Here is a 17,500-nt window from a genome sequence, read left to right as displayed (position 1 = left end):
AAACTTCATTTAGCTCAGTCAAGCAAAAGGGTTTGAGAAGAGTATCTCTCTCATCCAGCTCTCTTAGAGTCTTAGATAAGAAGAAGGACCTCTGGCTCCAACAGTTTCCTTTTTGAATCTTCATGGAACTCTCCCTTCCCCTGCAAGTCCTGAATGTTCCATTTGCCCCTCCAGAAACCTCTCCTTCAAATTTCAGGTTTCCCTTGTTCTGGGCTATTTCCTTGTTCACAGAGGTAAACATGGACAAAGTGCCAAAGATGACTCAAGTTTGGAATTTAACTTGCTGAAAAAAATATTGCTGCCATCAACAGAAAGAAAAAAGCTTTAAGAAAAAAGACAGATTTAGATGAGAACAATGAGAATTGAGCTTTGGGATGTTGGTTTTAAAGGGCTAAGAGAACAACGAGGTAAAAATTTCTGACAGGCAGTAAAAACATAGAACTAGAATTCTAGGGATTAAGCCTGGGCTAAAGATTTGAGTACCATCTCTTAGTGGTGATGTCTGAATCCATAGGAGTGGATGAGATGATCATAAGGAGAGAACAGATAAGGAGAGTAGAGGAAAGAAGAAGCAAGGGAAGGCAAAAATATAAAAAGACAGGAGAAAAGAAGAGGGGATGAGGAAGGAAATGAGAAGCAAAGAAGAGAAGAAAAAATGGGAGAAGGGGAAAGGAGGGGAGAATAAAGGAGGCTATAAGAGATATTTTGCTTCTCCAAATGAGTTTGGTAACAATTGTATCAAGTTCTTTAAAGTTTCTCTTTGATGTCTTGATTGGTAAGTCAAGAAAATCATAAATCAATTCTGCTAATATTATTTTATTATATTTGTAAGGCCATGAATACTGGCTATTCCTCAAACAAATTCTCCAGAATTTATGAAATAAGAATACCATCATCAAATAGAAATAACTTTATCTCTTTTTGACCTATCTTTACACCTTTAGTTTCTTTATCTTATCTTATTGCTATCATCAGAGTTTCTAGAACAAGATCATTTAAGAATGAGGAGAGTAGCCATCTTTACTCCTATATTTTTTGAGAAAGGTTCAAATTTATCCTTATGGTATATAATGGTTCCTTTTGCTTTTGGGTCCATCCTTTGGTATTAAAAATCCCTAAATGTCTATACTGCATAGAATTTCTAACATAAATTACTTTTGTATTTTGTCAATGACTTTTGCATCTAGTGAAATAATCATGTCATTCTATGTGGAAATACTAGGCTAGAATGTTGTAATGAATGAGGGGGTAAGGTACCTCATGTGTATAATAATTGGGTTTTTTTCATCTACTTTTTGCTGCTGGGATTATGATATGAAGTCACTTGGGCTAAGTGATCAGAATGTCCATAATTACATAAGCAGTGATAAAGAGAAAGTACAATTTTAATATCTTGATTTATTCAGATGCTGGGTCAAACAGGTTACTGTCCCACCTCCTGACTGGATGAGACTCCAAGTCTGTTGGGGTAGTTGTGAGCTACACCAATTCCTGGGCCCTCTGAAACTCCCCACACAAAGGCTGGTGTCCATAAATGTCCTGGAGAATTTCCCCATCACATCTGGCTCTGATTAGGAATGCTCTCACATCTGGCATTGATTACCTGTTCTTACTCAAGCCAATTATTTTTTATAACATTATTTTATTTGGTCATTTTCAAACATTATTCACTGGAAACAAAGATCATTTTCTTTTCCTCACCCCCCCCCCCACCTTTCCCTCTCCCATAGCCTACGCACGATTCCACTGGTTATCACATGTGTTCCTGTTTCTAACCCATTTCCATGTTGTTGGTATTTGCATTAGAGTGTTCATTTAGAGTCTCTCCTCAGTCATATACCCTCCACCCGTGTAGTCAAGCAGTTGCTTTTCCTCTGTGTTTCTACTCCCACAGTTTGTCCTCTGCTTGTGGACAGTATTTTTTAGATCCCTGCGGATTGTTCAGGAACATTACACCGCCACTAATGGAGAAGTCCATCACCTTCGATTGTACCACAGGGTATCAGTCTCTGTGTACAATGTTTTCCTGGTTCTGCTCCTTTCGCTCTGCATCACTTCCTGGAGGTCGTTCCAGTCTCCATGGAATTCCTCTACTTTATTATTCCTTTTAGCACAATAGTATTCCATCACTAACATATACCACAATTTGTTCAGCCATTCCCCAATTGAAGGGCATCCCCTCATTTTCCAGTTTTTGGCCACTACAAAGAGCACAGCTATAAATATTCTTGTACAAGTCTTTTTCCTTATTATCTCTTTGGGGTACAAACCCAGCAGTGCTATAGCTGGATCAAAGGGCAGACAGTCTTTTATCACCTTTTGGGCATAGTTCCAAATTGCCCTCCAGAATGGTTGGATCAATTCACAACTCCACCAGCAATGAATTAGTGTCCCTACTTTGCCACATCCCCTCCAGCATTCATTACTTTCCATAGCTGTCATGTTAGCCAATCTGCTAGGTATGAGGTGATACCTCAGAGATGTTTTGATTTGCATCTCTCTGATTATAAGAGATGTAGAGCACTTTTTCATGTGCTTATTAATAGTTTTGATTTCTTTGGCTGAGAACTGCCTATCCATGTCCCTTGCCCATTTATCAATTGGAGAATGGCTTGATTTTTTGTACAATTGATTTAGTTCTTTATATATTTGAGTAATTAAACCTTTGTCAGAGGTTTTTATGAAGATTGTTTCCCAATTTGTTGCTTCCCTTCTGATTTTAGTTACATTGGTTTTGTTTGTACAAAACCTTTTTAATTTGATGTATTCCAGATTATTTATTTTGCATTTTTTAACTCTTTCTAAGTCTTGCTTGGTTTTGAAGTCTTTCCCTTCCCAAAGGTCTGACATGTGTACTATTCTGTGTTCGCCTAATTTTCTTATAGTTTCCTTCTTTATGTTCAAGTCATTCACCCATTTTGAATTTATCTTTGTGTAGGGTGTGAGGTGTTGATCTAAACCTAATCTTTCCCCCACTGTCCTCCAATTTTCCCAGCAGGTTTATGAAATAGTGGATTTTTGTCCCAAAAGCTGGGATCTTTGAGTTTGTCATATACTGTCTTGCTGAGGTCACTTATCCCGAGTCTATTCCACTGATCCTCCTTTCTGTCTCTTAGCCAGTACCAGATTGTTTTGGTGACCGCTGCTTTATAATATAGTCTAAGATCTGGGACTGCAAGACCCCCTTCCTTTGTATTTTTTTTTCATTATTTCCCTGGATATCCTTGATCTTTTGTTCTTCCAAATGAACTTTGTTATGGTTTTTTCTAAATCAGTAAAAAAAATTTTTGGAAGTTCCATGGGTATCGCACTAAATAGATAGATGAGTTTGGGTAGGATGGTCATTTTTATTATATTGGCTCATCCTACCCATGAGCAGTTAATGTTTTTTCCAATTGTTCAAGTCTAGTTTTAGTTGTGTGGAGAGTGTTTTGTAGTTGTGTTCATATAATTCCTGTGTTTGTCTCAGGAGATAGATTCCTAGGTATTTTATTTTGTCTAAGGTAATTTTGAATGGGATTTCTCTTTCTAGTTCTTGCTGCTGAGCTGTGTTGGAGATATATAGAAAAGCTGATGACTTATGTGGGTTTATTTTGTATCCTGCAACTTTGCTAAAGTTGTTGATTATTTCAATTAGCTTTTTGGTTGAATCTCTAGGATTCTTTAAGTAGACCATCATGTCATCTGCAAAGAGCGATAATTTGGTCTCCTCCTTGCCTATTTTGATGCCTTCAATTTCTTCTCTAATTGCTACTGCTAGTGTTTCTAATACAATGTCAAATAATAGAGGTGATAATGGGCATCCTTGTTTCACTCCTGATCTTAATGGGAATGGATTTAGTTTATCCCCATTGCAGATGATATTAGCTGATGGTTTTAGATATATACTGTTTATTATTTTTAGGAACGCCCCTTCTATTCCTATGCTTTCCAGTGTTTTTAATAGGAATGGGTGTTGTATTTTATCAAATACTTTTTATGCATCTATTGAAATAATCATGTGATTTTTGTTGGTTTGCTTGTTGATGTGGTCAATTATGTGGATGGTTTTCCTAATATTGACCCAGCCCTGCATCCCTGGTATGAATCCTACTTGATCATGGTGAATGATTCTTCTGATCACTTGCTGGAGTCTTTTTGCTAGTATCCTATTTCAGATTTTTGCATCTATATTCATTAGGGAGATTGGTCTATAATTTTCTTTCTTTGTTTTTGGCCTGCCTGGCTTTGGAATTAGTACCATGTTTGTGTCATAAAAGGAGTTTGGTAGAACTCCCTCTTTGCTTATTATGTCAAATAGTTTGTATAGTATTGGAGTTAGCTGTTCTTTGAATGTTTGATAGAATTCACTGGTGAATCCATCAGGCCCTGGGAATTTTTTTCTTAGGAAGTTCTTTGATGGCCTGTTGGATTTCTTTTTCTGATATGGGATTATTTAAGAAATCTATTTCTTCTTCTGTTAGTCTAGGCAATTTATATTTTTGTAAATATTCATCCATATCACCTGGGTTGGTATATTTATTGCCATATAGTTGGGCAAAGTAGTTTTTAATGATTGCCTTAATTTCCTCTTCATTGGAGGTGAGATCCCCCTTTTCATCCTTGATGCTGTTAATTTGCCTTTCTTCTTTCCTTTTTTAAATTAGATTGACCAGTACTTTGTCTATTTTGTCTGTTTTTTCAAAGTACCAGCTTCTAGTCTTGTTTATTAGCTCAATTGTTCTATCACTTTCGATTTTATTAATTTCTCCCTTAATTTTTAGAATCTCTAGTTTGGTTTTCTTCTGGGGGTTTTTAATTTGTTCGTTCTCAAGTTTTTTGATTTGCATTTCCAATTCCTTGATCTCTGTCCTCTCTAATTTGTTAATATATGCACTCAGAGATATGAATTTTTCTCTAAGTACTGCCTTGGCTGCATCCCATAAGGTTTGAAAGGATGTCTCGCCTTGTCATTTTCCTCAACAAAATTATTAATGGTTTCTATGATTTCTTCTCTAACTAACCGATTTTGGAGTATCATATTATTTAATTTCCAATTAGTTTTTGATTTGGCTCTCCATGTACCCTTACTGATTAATATTTTTATTGCCTGTGATCTGAAAAGGCTGTATTTATTATTTCTGCTTTTCTGCATTTGAGTGCCATGTTTCTGTGACCTAGTGTATGATCTATTTTTGTGAATGTCCCATGTGGTGCTGAAAAGAAGATGTATTCCTTTTTTGTCCCTATTTATTTTTCTCCATATGTCTATTAACTCTAATTTTTCCAAGATTTCATTCACCTCTTTTACCTCTTTCTTGTTTATTTTTTGGTTTGATTTATCTAAATTTGATAGTGGTTGGTTCAAGTCTCCCACTAATATGGTTTTACTGTCTATTTCCTCCTTCAATTCTCCTAGTTTCTCCATTAAAAATTTGGATGCTATACCATTTGGTGCATACATGTTGATTAGTGATATTTCTTCATTGTCTATACTCCCTTTTAACAGAATATATTTACCTTCCCTATCCCTTTTGATCAGGTCTGTTTTTGCTTTGGCTTTCTCAGATATCATGATTGCAACTCCTGCCTTCTTTCTATCAATTGAGGCCCAAAAGGTCTTACTCAAACCTTTAATTCTAACCTTGTGAGTATCGACCCGCCTCATATGTGTTTCTTGAAGACAACAGATGGTAGTGTTTTGGGTTCTAATCCAATCTGCTATTTGTCTACGTTTTATGGGTAAGTTCATCCCATTCACGTTCAAAGTTATGATTGTCACTTGTGGATTCGCTGGCATTTTGATATCTTCCCCTAGTTCTGACTTTTCTTCTTTAGCTATATCCTTTTGAACCAGTGATTTACTTTGGGTCAGTCCCCCTAGTCCCCTCCCTTGATATGCTTCCCTTTCTAGCCCCTCCCTTTTTATGCTTCCTTCCCCTCTGCCCTCTCCTTCCCTCCCTTTTTGTACTCCCTTTCCCCTCCCCCTCCTTAATTTTCCTTTCTTTCTTGCCCTGTTGGATAAGATAGAATTCAGGATCCCACTGGATCTAGATGTTCTTCCCTCTCAGATTTGATTTCACTGAGAGTAAGGTTTAAGTAATTCCACTTCATGCTCTCTTCCTCTCCTTCTCATATGAGAGTTCTTCCCCTCCCCTTCCCATGTGTATCTTTATATGGGAAAGATTATTCTATTAAGTCCCCCCCTATTTCTTGAAGTAAATCTTAGTATTATCGACGGTTCCCCTCCTCCCTTTTCCTTTCTTTGCCCCCACTTTCACCAAATGTTCTTAATGCTCCAATCTTTCCCTATGCATGTTTCTTCTAACTACTCTTATGATGCATACAATTTTTGAGAGTTACGCAAAACATTTTCCCCACATATTAATATATATAATTTGATGTAAATGTAGTCCTTATAGAAGAGAGTTTGACTTAAAGAAAAAGATAAGATTTATCTCCTTTTCCCTTTCTTTCATATTTACCTTTTCATGTTTCTCTTGCTTTCTGTGCTTGGATATCAAATTTTCCACTATGTTCTGGTCTTTTCTTAGCAAATGCTTGGAAGTCTTCTATTTTGTTGAATGCCCATTCTTCCCCCTGGAAGTATATAGTTAGTTTTGCTGGGTTGTTGATTCTTGGTTGGAGACCCAGCTCTCTTGCCTTTCTAAATATCATGTTCCATGCTTTGTGGTCTCTTAGTGTGTTAGCCGCTAAGTCCTGTGTGATCCTTATGGGAGCCCCCCTATATCTGAAGTTCCTCTTCTTGGCTTCTTGTAGGATTTTCTCCTTTTCTTGGAAGCTCTTGAATTTGGCAATTACATTCCTGGGGGTTGTCTTTTGGGGATTTAGTATAGAGGGTGTTCTATGAACCCTTTCTATTTCTATTTTGCCCCCTTGCTCCAGAACATGGGGGAAATTTTCTTTTATAATCTCCTGTAGAATAATATTGAGTTTATTGTTTATCTCTGGTTTTTCTGGGAGACCGATAATTCGAAGGTTGTCTCTTCTTCCTCTGTTTTCCAAGTCTGTGACCTTTTCAGTGAGATATTTTATGTTTTCTTCTAATTCATTAATTTTTTGGCTTTGCTTTATTGATTCTTGCTGTTTTATGATCTCACTTTCTTCGAGTTGCTTAATTCTGGTCATTAGGGACTGGTTTTGCTTTTCAGCTTTGTCTGCCTTTCTATTGGATGCTTCCCGCTCTTTCTCCAATTGTGCAGTCTTATCTATCAGACTGCTGATCTCTTTCTCCCATTTTTCTTTCCAGGTTTCCATCTTTTGGGTAAGCTCCAGTTTGAGATCTTCCAGAGCTTGTTGATAGTTTCCTTTTTGGGAGGCATGTTCTGATTTTTTTTTTGGATTTCATCCTCATTCTCTTCTTTTCCTTGGGTATTCCCACCATAAGTTTTTAATAGTCACCTTTTTCCCTTTCTTCCTGGAGGCTTGATTTTGGGCCATGTGAGCCATCCCTTTGGTGGTTTTATTCCACTTTCTTTTTTGGTCTGGGGTCTGGGTGATATGAGCAGGTTTTCTGTGAACTTAGGTTGCCTCAGACTAGTTCTTCCCAGCCTCCAAGGTTTCTTAGAGAGATGGGGCCTTGATCACAGCCAAACTGCCCAGGTGTTCAGCTCTGCCCAGATAATCAGCACATGGTCCACCCCTGGTGTTTAGCTCTGCCCAGATACTGAGCACAACTACCCCGAGTACAGCTCCGCGGCCCCTGTGATCAGGGCAGGATTCTCCCGTGAAACTGCCCTGAGATGTTGTTTCCTGGCAGCCCCCAGATCCCAAGAACCCTGGAGTGCCCCCCCCAGACAGAGACATTCCCCACTCACTCACTGTCCCAGTGAGCGCTCCGGTAGCTCACTCTGGTTTGGTGGGGGAGGTGTGTGTGTGGGGAAGGGCAGCTCAGTTCACGTTTCTGTGCAAGCTTTTCCTCCTTCTTATTATAGTGTGGAAATGTTCAAACCCCACGTACCTTCGCCTCTTTGGGGTACTGGGGAGTCCTGTTCCGCCAAAGGTGATTTTTATGCTCCTTTGATGTAGTCTATTTTGTTCGGTGCCGGGTAGAGGAAGCGTGTGGCGTCTAGATTGCAGCCATTTTTACCCAGAAGTCTCAAGCCCATTATTTTAAGATGTAAACTTAGTGTTTCCCAATCTGGGCATTGAAGTTTAAAATATGATCTAATAGCTGTGTTACTGCCTTTCACAAATTCTCACCTTATGTGTTGGAGATTTTGTTCAGTTAAATTTTCAAATCCAAGCACAACCTCTGCTACTTCAATCACTCTATCGAGGAACTTTGATGGATGTTCCCCACTTTCTTGTTTCAATTTCTCAAAATTTCCCCAAGTATCTGGTCTTTTTGAAAAAAGCTTTTCATTGCCTCTAATAGATCTTCTCTGGCCTTTCTTAGGTAATGTAGATTTTTATTATTATCTAAGTCTGTTCCTTCCTCTGTCCATGATGTTAAATTTGGATTGTTTCTTGTTTCATCAATGAATTGTTATTTTTCCCTTTTTGAAAATAAATCTGAGAGAAGAATTTCAGTGTCCTGGAAATTTGGATCATAAAACCTAATTGCTCTTTTAAATTCTTTCAAACATCTCATCGGTTCTGAAAACCAGGAAGGCATCTGTTTTTTCAGACTTTCAAGGTCAGCTGTTGTAAATGGCTTATGTGTTTTAATATGAATTATGCCACTATCTGGTTGTAGACTTGTTTGATCTCTTAGTGGCAATATTGGTATTCCACCTTCAGCCCCATCTGTATTTTCTTGCTTAACTACATTGTTATTTTTAGGTATGTCATGTTGTGTATTAATACCTTTGCCACATTGTTTCTCCTCAGTCAGTTGTTCAATCATTTGCTTTAGTTTTATCATCTCCTCCCTCATGGCTAAAATCATCACAGCTATTTAATTGTCTTTGTACTTTTTTCCCATAAATTAGATGCACACCTTTTTTTCGGGCATAGTATAATTGGATTAAGAAGAATAATGCTCCAGCATATGTTGGAATGAATGAAATAGAGTTTATATTCAGCCATTGCAAAGTTTCATAGATGCTAAGCATAAAATAAATATAATCTGGAATCGTGACAAAAAATAAGCTGTAAAATATATAAAAGAAATATCTAATGCAGGCTAGATAACACATGGCAAGTAATAGTTTCTTTGCCATCTTGTATCTTGAAAAGCTTTTTGCAACAGAAAAAATGTTTTTATGTCTGGCCCTTTAAGAGTCACCTCCTCCCTTCAGGAGGAGTGGTTTCTTTTGGGTGTGTTATCACTAGGCCAATTAGGTGCACTCAACACTGCTCTCAAAATGGCTGCTTTCCACAGTCACACAGGCTTTTGAAATGTGTGCAGGCCCAACTTATCTGAAACTATTCTGACACCTCCAACTGCCTTCTTTTTCCCAAATTCTTGACAAAATAGGTTGGAAAACCTAGCTGGCTCTGCCAAAAATGGTGATATTTATTGGGAAAAAACTGGAGAGGATAGGAACAAAATGGGATAAAAAGGGAGGTTTGTAGCGGGGTATAGAGGAGTTTAAGGGAGAGAGAGAATAGTGCTTGGTGAGGCAAAGGAGAGAGATGCCCCCTGCCAAGAGGCAGCATCAGAAGTCCTATAAGGACCATTTATTGTTGAATGACTGAGCTGATGTTCAGCTCCCTCTATGCCCCAGAAAAGATAATCCACTTATCTGACTGCAACTTCAAAGAAGATAAAGTTTAATAACCAGTTTGGATTGGAGAGGTATCAGGAAAGAGGGATGAGGGATGTCCCTAAATAAGGTTGGAGTTTTTCACAGCTTCAGAGCTGAGGCCAGGCCTCACAGGTCAGTGGCGGGTTTCTCCTACTCCTGTCTACTCCTCACTTTGTCTAATTCAGAATCTTAGCAGTAGACAGAAAGCAAACAAGAGTAGTTCTAACCTTCAGAAGCCTGTGTCTTCGAGCTGAACAGAGTAGAGGCACTCCACCCCAGACTGGGCAGAATGAGTTCCTCCTACCTCCAACACCAGGAAGGAAGTCAAGCCCTGGCAGGAAGGAAGTGCTAGTCACAAGACCCAACTGCCACTCCTAGTTGCCCTTCCCCCACCAACTGTCAGTCTTGTTTCCTTTCCACACTCAGACCTTGCACACCAAACAAGATCTCCCACTAAGATGTTTACCTACATACACATCTCTTCCTTTTCTAGCTAGGCATGTTTCTTTGCATCTAAGGAGCTGAAGCTCTGACTATATTGTTATATAGCTTGTGTGTATTCTTTTTAGTTGTATGGCCTACTTACTGTGCTGCACAATAATAAAATTTGTGTTCATACTAGCTTCCCAATGCACCACTTATCAATCCCTAACCTGAATCTCAGCTCTAACCTCAGTCTTGAACCCAAATATGCCAATGAGAGAGATAAGGAGCAGGCAGAATCAACAGACCTTGGCAGTGGCTTTGAGAAATAAAAGATAAGGAGGAATCAGACTTGACTTCAAAGTTTCAGATATCCATAGAATACAAGGTCAGGCAAGTTTTTAGTGGAGGAAAGAACAATGATCTCAGGTGGGGACTTTCTGGGTTGGACAGGCTGATAATACTGAAAACCACTATTGCAGCAATAACCACTGACATTTATATAGTATTTTGAAGTTGACAAGATCCTTTTATATTTTCTTCTTTGAACATCCAGTTTGGCATGTGCAAATGGAAGGTAGGGGTATGGGGGGTACTCAGGGCAGAGAGAGGATCTACACTGACCATCTTCTGGATCCCTGTCTCGTTTGGTTTAATCTTCTTTTTAGCACTAATGACATTTGATTTGATCATATGTCAGTGCCTGTATTTTTCTCCTTCATTTATTTTGTACTGCTGCTTTTCATATGCCAATCTCCATTAGTGGCAATGCAGTGATCCTGAACAACTTGGAGGGATCTACGAGAAAGAACACTATCCACATCCAGAGGATAAACTGTGAGAGTAGAAACATTGAAGAAAAACAACTGCTTGATTGCATGGGTCAAGGGGATATGATCGGGGATGGAGACCCTAAATGAATATCCTAGTGCAAACATCAACAACATGGAAATAGTGGACAACAACAAGGACCCAGTGGAATTGTAGGTCAGTTATAGGAAGGGTGGGGGAGGGAAAGGAGGGAAGGAATATGATCCTTGTAACCAAGGAATAATCTTCTAAACTGACTAAATAAATAAATTAATATTAAAAAGGACATATGAATACATTTTCACAAGAGCCCTGTTAAATTGGAAGCCAGAGTTAGAAAAGTGGACTTATGCAAAAAGGCTAAAGGAATCAGGGTTATTTAATCTCTCTGAAAAGAGACAATTTTCATATATAGGAGGGATTAAGGTATGGTTCTTCTTTAGGAAAGAACAAGAGAAAACGGGCTCAAATAGCACCAGTGGGGATTTAGGTTGGGCATACAAAATTATTCATTGCATTTCAGACTTGTAAAATGGTAGGCAAAATGACTATTGGAGACTCTGGAATTGCCTTTCTTAGAAATTTTTAACCAAGTACTGGAACCAAATAGAATGTCAATTTGGTTTCCAATTTTTTAAATAACAGTTTTATATTCTAGTCATATTCTGCTTCAGGAAAGTATACATTTATATAAACTCAATAATGTTTAGAATATTATTAGTGTTAGGGATGAGCCTGACTACTTGTTTGATGGTACCCTGTTTGATGCTGGAATAAAATGAGGTACAGGTAAGTCATTTAACAATTAACAAAAGGAGGTTTACTTAGCCATAGTGTAGAAAGTGTATTCAACATGGCTACTCCAACATAATATGAAAACTCAAAAGGTCTTGGGTGTCCTGATTTTATGTAGGTGGGGTTTTTTTTGTGCCTGTAAGTGTTTAGGAAGTAGCATCAATGTAGCTAGAGACTATAAGGAAGCTGCATCAAGGGAGACCCAGCTTAAGCTATAGTCATCTCCTGGACCAATTAAGTTCTGGGTACAGCTGTAACAATAAAAATTGTTATCTTTTAGGTGAGAAATAAAAATAACTATCCTAAGTGATGTAGGGTAGAGGAAGAGGAAGGGTATTATAGGCAGTACTCTCACAAATAGTCTTTTAAAAATGAATAAAATTAAAATTAAAAAGCTCATTTTGAAGGTAGTTTAACAAATTAACCAAAATATTAATAATTCAGAGCCCAAATCAAATATTGAAGAAATTATTAGATAATATGGGGAATCTAAATTCAATATAAAATTAAAAAGCAACAATTAGCATTCCTCAAAAGGGGTATGAGTTTTCTTAGGAAATACTCCCTTCATTCTTTTCTTTTTAAATTAATTTTTCCATATTATATGTGGATAAAATTTTCAAAAATTGTTTTCTGATATTTTGTGACTCATGTTCTTTTTTCCAGTCCTTCCCACTCCTCTAGATTGCAGGTAATATGAAATAGGTTGTATATGTATTATTATGCAAAACCTATTTTCATATTTGTCATGTTGGGAAAGAAGACACAAATCACTAACACTATGAAACACTAATACCATGAAAAAATCATGGAGGAAATAAAGTGACCAATAATATGTTTCAATCTGAAAGAAAAAAAAGACAACACAGAAGTGTGGTGAATGATGTGAGGTATTTATTTAGAGAGTTGCAGTGGAGGTAGAGTCAAGAGGATAAGGTAGAAAGAAGAAATGTAGTGAGCTCAGCTCCACAAATTTCTCCATAGAGGTCTGGAAAATGCTCCAGTCTGAATCCTGATGATGAAATTCAATACAAGTCACACTGAGTCATCCCAAATTAGATAAGAAAGACAGGCAAGAGGGGTCTATTGGCACTGGGATGGAGTTATATTAGAATCCTACCATCACTCCAATGCCCAGAGTAAGGCTGTGTGCCAGGGCAAAAGGAGAATCTAGACACTGACCAACCAATCCCAGTATCATACTGGGGAATTGCAACTAGGACAGATGGGAAATGGCAACTTTGTTACATTCCCAGGTTGCAGGCTGAGGGAAGAGTGAGAATTGGGTATACTCACAGGAGCTGCCACTCCCAGGTAGGAAGACCCTAGGCCATGGATGAAGAAAGGAGGAAGTTCAGAAGCCAGCCATCATAGAAGTCATGACTCAGAGCCCATGAGCAAAGCAGTCTCATTTCTAAAAATAAAGAAGGGTCACCTCCATAAAGAAACCCCAAAATGACAACTGATTCCAAGATGACAACTCACGGAGAAATGGCAACCAAAATGCAAAGTTCTAGGTCATAGAAAAATATATTTCAAATGGCTAGAAAGAAAGGATTCAAGTACTGAATAGCCACAGTCAGGATCACACATGATTAAGCAGCTGCTGCTCTAGTCTAAAAATTAAAATTAATGTGAAATAATAAAAATATAATATTTTATGAGAAATCATTAGAAATAAAGGAATAAAATAAATACAAAATAAAAACCATGTGCCTATGGCTGATCAGCCAGCTCAAAACCTCCATGCTTACCACAAAATGTATTATTATTCTAAAATGCAAAGTTTAAATTCTTTTGAGAGTCATTTTAGGTTAAGAAACATGCTACCTCTCCGAATCCAGAAAGTGAACTGTTTAGAAAAGGCACAATAAAGATGCCTCCACAGACCTCACACTGTAACAGAAGATCAAGAGGAAACTTTGGGATGTGGTGATTTAAACCTTGTGGGGTTGAATGCATTTGTGTTTATGTATACTTTTATGCTGAAGGAGACTGCCCCTTAACTGGCTTTTTGTCAATGTGCCTATCCATCATGGGTTTGTTCTTTTACCTTTTATCCCCAGATTACTGTAATTTAAAAGTTGATTATGTTGAATGATCAATTGGAGAGACTAGTCTCCCAATCATCATCGGGGGCATGTATAATTGAAAATCTCTTGCCCTAAAAAAGAACTACATTTCCTGGGAGCCCACTGACTTCCTGTCATTATGTACTTCCTGTATACAGGAAATAAATTGAGTGGTTGGTCCTACTTTCTCCTTTACTTCCTGTTGGGGAGCATGGTGGTGGTAAGTGAGATTTTGAACTGGCTAATTAGCCATGGGCACATGGTTTTTATTTTGTATCTCTTTTATTCCTTTTTTTAATGATCACTAATAAATCTCCAAGATATAATATTTTTATTATTGCACATTTAATTTTAATTCTTACAATAGGAAAGAGAGAACTTGGAAAGTCATATTCCAGAAGGCAAAGGATATCGCCTTCAAACTCAACAAAAATGCCTTATATAGGCTGAGTACAACGCTATATGGGGGGAAATGACTGCTCTTGTTCTAGAGACCTTCTAAATGTTCTTGATGAAAAGACCAGAGCTACAAAGAAACTGTGAAGTTCAAACATGAGTGAAGAAAAACAGAACTAAGCACTCAGAAATGACTGAACAAAGATAAGCTGATTACCTTCACATATGAGGAAATAATATCTGTTTCCCCTCAAATCCCTTTCATCATCACAGTTAATAGAAGGAATTGTACTAGATTAGGCCTAGATGTAGTTATGCTTTAGATTATCTTAAGAAAAGAATAGAAAGAGAGGAAAAGTAGAATGGAATAAAGAAGGGAAAAGATGGTTAGGGGGAATTACCTAAAAGGCAGCTTAATGATACAATAGAAAGATTACCATGCCTGGAGATTTGTTTTCCTGAGTTCAAATCTGGCTTCATATACTTCTAAGCTATAGACTTATATAAGATCTGGACAAGTCACTGAAGTCCTGTTTGCCTCAGTTTCATCTGTAAAATGTCCTGGAGAAGAAAATGGCAAACCACTCCAGGATATTTGCTAAGAAACTCCCAAATAGAATCTTGACTGAAATGACTGAACAATAATAGGTTAAGGCAATTCAGTGATTCATTGAATAGAGTGCTGGACCTGGAAGCAGGAAGACTTGGGTTCAAATCTGACCCCAGACACTCACCAGAAGTGTGACACTAGGCAGATTGCTTAACTTCTGTTTTCCTTAATTCATTGGAGAAGGAAATTGCAAACTACTCCAGTATCCTTGCCAAAAAATTCCATGGAAAATATTGGCATGCTATGGTCCAAGGGGCCACAAAGAGTTGGACAGGAACCAACAACAACATTAAGGGAACAATATTAAAGAAGGTACAAAAATTATTTATAACTCTTTTTGAGATAGCAAAAGATAGAAATCTGAGAGGATGCCAGTAATTTGTGCAAGGGATAAACAAGTTATGACACATAAATATGAAGAATACAACTATTCTAAAATTTCAGCATAAAACTAACTAGGATTCTGATGATGAATGGTGATGGAGATTTGATGGAGAATTGAAGGACTCAGTGCATAATGAAACTTTTTTTTGCACATGGCCAATATGGAAATGTGTTTTATTTTGATGTTTGTAATGGAGGGGGGAAGGGAAAATGATTTACATCTTTCTTGGAGAAAAAAGAAAGAGAAAAAAAAACAAAGAAGAAGTTACTATAGTGGTAAATGAAACCACCAGGAAATCAATTAATATGTCCTTTCCAAAGGTTATGTCAGTATATTTGATTATGGCTCGAGAACTAGAAGAAACTTATGGATAGTGGCAAATATTTTTGCAGTTGGGAGGGACCTCAGAATCTATGTAGTCTAATATCTTCATGTTACAAATGAAGACAACAAAATAACTAGAGTCATTGTGAAATGGTAGTTTCTGGAGCATAAAGGAAAACCTGTCCAAAACCTGAGCAAGTTGTTACAGGATCCTGACGCGAGCACCAGTCAATACAATTTTGTCCCCTAACTGGGAATTTGGTGGTGGTTGCAAAAGGCTTGGATCTTGGGATCCTGGTTTAGAATTACATTTGACTGACCTAATAATGGCAGGCTTACAATGGAGAGGATCAGCAGAAAAGAACCTTAGAAATGAATGCAAACAAAGAAACATGAGAATTAAAGCTGAGAGATTGTTAACCATACTACAGAGGAAGAAGGAAGACTGACAACTATCCCTATTCTGCCCATAGGATGATTCTGGGGAAGGGCTGGAGGACTGAAGTGGACAACTTGATGATCTATATCTGAAAGACTGTGGACACTTTTCTCAAAGCCAGCTTCATAGCTACAATGGCTAAAGCACGATACACTGGCATCATACTCTAGTCTTTTTTGTTCTGAAGCTAATAACATTACCTGTGAGCCAAATCCAAATTCTGTAAAAATTGGGAATAGAGAGAAATCAGCAAATGTATAAAAACAATAACAAATATGAAATTTTTTTGGTGATGATGATCTGATATTTATTTAGAACTTTAAGCTTTCTTTAGAGAGCCCTTTGCATTTGTTACCTCATTTCCACCTCTTAATCAACCTACGTGGCAGATGCTAGAAACACTATACTTTAGCAAGGAGATTAATATGCTGAACTTGAATTCACCTAAGAAAAATTTTGACTGAGCAATGTAAAGGATACCATAATTGTAGAGAGAGTGTAATAGGGAGGCTTGAGGGATTAAAATAAAGGCTCTAGCCACTGTCTTAGATGGTATTTCAGTGGGATTCACAATGAGTGTCTGGAGAAGGATCTGAATGCGAGAGAGGGAGTAGGAGGTTGAATGAGTTAGCACCTACTCTCCCTTCACCTCCCCTGAGAGAGGCTGTGAACAATTACTGCACAGGTATATTGAGGTTCCCTGAGGGGAATGGAAGGGAAAGAGTTGAAATTATGTTTCCCTCACCAAATAAAACTCAGGGTAACCTCAGATTGCTCAGAACAGAGGGGATCTGGAGACAAGCCTCCATGCAGGCTTTGCCTCAGCAGGGGATAGTCTTGGAAGGCTCTCTATAGATCCTGGTTCAGACACCTCCTCAAATATAAAGCAAGGAACTTGACAAATCTAACTGCAGCTTCTAAGTTTTAATGATAAGTCTAAGGCAAGTTGGGAGATGGAAAGTGGGACTCGGTATCCCTAATGGTGTTCGTAATATGGTCTTTCACCTAGACAGCTTAATTTAGCAAATCTAGGTTTCTTCATGCCAAACCCCAGCTCAATGTTTTAAACTATTTAAAATAGTTATCGAACCTAAGAATCTGTAAGTAGATAGGTGCAAGAGGGCCAGAGGGGAAAGAGAGCTGGACTCTCTCCTCAGTGAGTCCACAGTCCCCCTTTCAGGGTTTGAGGGATATTCTCTTTAGTAGAGATGTTGTTGGAGGGATTAGACAGATGATGGCTCTGCAGACTAGCTTGTATATGATACATATTCTCTTATGGCTCTTGGTGAGACCCTCAGCTAGGAAACATGTCCCACTTGGTCCAGGTCTCAGCTCAAAAGCCAGGAATTCCATATAGATCTTTCTCAAGTAAATTTTCGTTTTCCAGCATGCCTCACTCTCCAAGATGTTTTCTACCACTCATCCCTGATGCCAAGATTCCAAAATCCTCTCTTGCACTGATCATTACAAGAGGAATAGGTTCCAGGAAGAGATTGCTGTTATGGTTTCAGGACTGAAAGTGTCAAGAGGAGAAACACTTGGATTGTCTCCCTA

Source organism: Monodelphis domestica, chromosome 8 (genome assembly GCF_027887165.1).
Source record: "Monodelphis domestica isolate mMonDom1 chromosome 8, mMonDom1.pri, whole genome shotgun sequence".
NCBI lineage: Eukaryota > Metazoa > Chordata > Mammalia > Didelphimorphia > Didelphidae > Monodelphis > Monodelphis domestica.
The sequence above is the reverse complement of the archived record's forward strand: the minus strand, read 5'-3'. Positions refer to the sequence as shown.